A 4,361-nucleotide genomic window follows, 5' to 3' on the forward strand; every position below is an offset into this window, starting at 1 on the left:
TATCGGGCTTAAAAAAACACCCTATATAAGAGGGCATATATAAATCAATCGGGTGGGATATGGTGTTTAATGGATGGATCGATGAACGAAAAGTGAGGAGATGAAGGATATAGGAAGGTTTTGATATTTTAAGAACTTGGAATAGTAAAACACCGAGACGGTATTGCCTTCGGGAGATTGGATAGAACCACTTCAACTCGGGATACCAGCGGGAGACTTGAGAGCGCCTTGGAAATCCAAAGAAAAATCTTGATTGATTGAAATTACATGGTAATAACAAAAACTTCACATTTTTATAACGATTCGGCCTATTCGATAGGACATTTTTAAACTTCTCTTTCTTCTCCCGTCACAATACTAAAATCTATTTTCAAAATAACTCCTTAAAGTATATTTACAGAGGTCATTTTTCTAGGAGCTTTACGTCTAATTTTTACTCTCCATAAAAGATACTAAGTGAAAATTACCACTTTATTTTTTTACACTTTGCGATAAAGCGGTTCAGAAGTCATGAATCCCACGAACAAAAAAGAAACTATAAAGTTGTTGATATTTGAAAAAAGAAATATAAACTTAAATGGACCAATATTAACAATATCTGTAATGGACTGCACCGAAGGCGGCAAGGAATGTATGTGTAAACACATCTGATGTTTTAGTTTATTTATTTTTTCGAATAATAGTTTTTTTTTATAACGACTCATTTGACCATGTAACTGAATGAACTTCATTCAACCCTAAGTAAAAAAAAAAATCTGATTATTAAATCACTTGCTGCAATACAATTCTAATTCCATTTTAGAAATTGTATTTTTTGTTTGCTAAAATGCTTTAAATCTGGAAATAATTGACTAGATAATAACAGCACAAACGTTTCACTCTCCATTACCTTAACTAGACTCCATGATAAAGGGTTATCATCCGATATATAAGTTGATCGCTTTTATTGAATCAAATTCAAGCTTTCTCTGATTAAAAGTTGAAAACAAACATGCAAGGCAGATAGTCCAACAGAGGTGCGAAAACGGGATCGCTGAGTACTTCATGCACTTCGGGACGTTTTGACTAACTGTTAAAATAGTGAGTATTAGGTTTTTAGTTTTTATTTAGTGCTATTTACAACTATACATAATAGCGCCGCCTGTAACTCAGTGGTCAAGACACACTCCATACATACCAATTTGATGGCTATTGGCGGTGCCGGTTCGAATCCGGCCTGGGGCGATGACTTTTTTCATTCAGTGGTGGTCCCAGAAAAGGGAAAACTTTGACCCCCAACCATTGCTAGGCAATATAGGACTCCACTGGGAGTCATGGCAGAAAAAAAAAACTGTACATTATAATACATTCAGTAAATTTGATTTCAGTTAAAATGGAGTGATACAGGCGTGTAGATAAACTACCCATTGGTAGCATTCTAATTACACTAGGTATAATTATACTATAATTATACCACTCCCGCCTTCCATGGTAGCTTTACCAATCTGACTTTTTAAACAGACTATTATAGCGTGTAGGTTGGTCGATGTACGACATGTCACAATCTCACAAGAAAAAAAGGCCACCATTCCCGGCCAGATCCACCCCGCTAAGACCCCCGGAGAGCGATGGTCCTATATCACTTTTGAAATATTAGCTTAGAACCGGAAGAGGAGACTTAAAGATTGTAAAATCGAGCAATATTTAAAAAGCACCTAAAGTAGGAAAACAGCATGGAACCCTCCAATCCCGCTCTCCATGGTAGCCGGCTTTTTCAGTATATATTTCATGAAATGTTGCTTTTAAAAAAACTGTATCTCGAGAACTATTAAACGTAAACCGCTCTACTAGGGCTCATATTTAAATAAATACACTCTACTTTAAACTACGAACTATTACATTTTCTGGTTTTGTAAGCAGTTTTGACGATATGGAGCTCTAAATATGAGAATTGTTTTTGTTAAGCAATCTAGAGGTTTATGCCTTTCTGAAACTCATGTTTAAGACTCAAAAAAGTACTAAATTCAAAGTTTGGTTGGAGTTTCTAAAAGGAATAAATCTCTGAATGATGTACATATTTTAAATAGTAATATAATATAACAAAATAATTTACACCTCAAAGCCTATTATAAAATAAAGTAAAAAGTGTAAAACAGTCGCCTTTACATAATTGCTAATAACCTTGGTAGTAATTTTCTAAATCAGACCGCTACTCCATTATCCAATCAACAACTCAACGCGATTCGGTTCAATTAACAGAGTTTCTACTACAACTACATCAGTAAACTACGAATTCCCGTTGTAGTTTGCTGTCGAAGTCGTCCCCATTTATTATTTTCCAATCAATTACTACTATAAGGGCCGGTTGAAAAGTAATATATACATGCTTGTAGAACACAAATAAAAATAAGTAGAGAGATTTGGCAAAAATTATATTATATACTATTATTTTAAGTTTCAAAAGTTCGTTTTTCAATAGGGGTATTCAAGATGTGTTAAATGTAAAATGTTTTACCATGTTAAATGTTGTAAGTATAGGATTGTGAGCAGCCCTATTTAAAGCTCCTAGCGGATTTTTTGAGCAACTCGTTATGAAACCTTTCCTTCCAAAACATCATATTATTGTTTATTTCGAAGTTTTGATTAACGTAATTTATTACAACATGCTTAAATTAAGTGAAAAGTGGAAGTTGTGTGAAAGTTTGGCTTCTGAGTGTCTTGTTGATCTTTTAACTTGTGAGGAACAGAATCAAGATGAACTAATTGACAACGGTCCAATTTATTTTATTGGAAGAATATAATTGACCGAACGAAGTAGATTGTAGGAAGATAGTCCGGCTGGCGGTCAAAAACGGTATTAAAATAATTAAAAAATCTATTTATTGTCAACTAACGTTTCGCCCCACTTTGTAGGGGTAAAAAGGTAAACATTAAGAAAAATAACAAATAAACACAGATGGGAGTACCTATCAGATTGAAAAAGAGATTTCAACTGCCAAGTCCGGGCATTCCTTCTCAGGTATAAAATTTTCCAACTTCTTGGATAGCTCTCAAAAAGGGGCAAGATTACTCATTATTACCACCACCCGGACTATCTTTCTACAAAATTTATTTTATGCTTAAACTAATGCAAAAAATACATATTGAGAAGAATTTAATCCATTAAATTTTTTCTTAATATAAAGAGTTTATTCATTCATATAGGAATTATGAAACCGCATTAAAAATAAATATGACTTCATGCATTATCCTATTGTAGCATTCACTGATCAGGTAATGAATGGTCCAATCGAAGATCGATAGTTCGATTCAATAAAGAGAAAAAAAATCTATTGTTCTACAACCATTATCCCATTGACAATGGCGAAATACCACAACATATCTCCACACTGCCTCAAACATTCCCTAGCAGAGATTTTGTCTTACATACGAACAATAAAAAACTTATGGAATATAAATAATACAAACACAACTCCAGAGATATAATAGAACGAAGTGTTATTAGTTGAATATAGATTAATACGAGGAGAGTATGGCCGGGGGTGGGGTAAACAAATAACCAAAAATAAACAGAAACCTATTAGTACAAGAGCCCAAGAGGAGAAAAAAGGCAGTTATCTCACCCCCATTTTTGATTACTTTAATGAAAACTATGTATAATTAATAGTAAAAATTGATGAGTCTGCCAAGTATAGATAGGGGGAATAAAAAATGGCGGCTGTTTCAAAGCGATAAAAAAAACTATTTTTCATTCGGAGCTCTATATCTCAGAAAGTAAGAACAACACAAAAAAAACATAAGAGAACGTCATTTAAAGAAGAGCAAATTTGTTACAATATGAGTCCTAAGAGAGTTATTTACGTTAAACAGTTTTCGAGATATAGCTTTTTAAAAAGCAAGATTTCATAACAAGCAATGGGACGTACTGAAAGATCAGTACTTAGTGCTTTTTGGTTTTTAATTGATTTATAGTTGTTCGGATAAGTTTTCATTCGCCAAATTTATATTCATATGTGAATATAATAGAAACTACTACCCCTACGAAGATAAGTGTCATAAACTACTTTATAGTAAGTTAAATTTTTTTCATTTTGAGTGTTGGCAGACATATGTGCTTCTTATGGATCTAGAGATATATTTTTTCAAAAACCCAACATTTTATATGAACTATAAATTAACATTTTGTGAGTTTATTTTGTCAAATATCATAAAAACTACCACTCCAACAAAGATAAACATAATAAACTATTTTGTAGTAAATTTAACTAGCTTTAATTTGAGCGCTGGCAAACATCTACGTCCAATGGTTTCTGAAATGAAGTTTTTCATAAATCAAACTTATTGTCCGAACAACTATAAATCAATTTATTTTAGCAAATATC

This window comes from Halyomorpha halys, unplaced genomic scaffold (genome assembly GCF_000696795.3).
Source record: "Halyomorpha halys isolate HHAL.00 unplaced genomic scaffold, Hhal_1.1 Scaffold897.1, whole genome shotgun sequence".
In the NCBI taxonomy this organism is placed as follows: domain Eukaryota; kingdom Metazoa; phylum Arthropoda; class Insecta; order Hemiptera; family Pentatomidae; genus Halyomorpha; species Halyomorpha halys.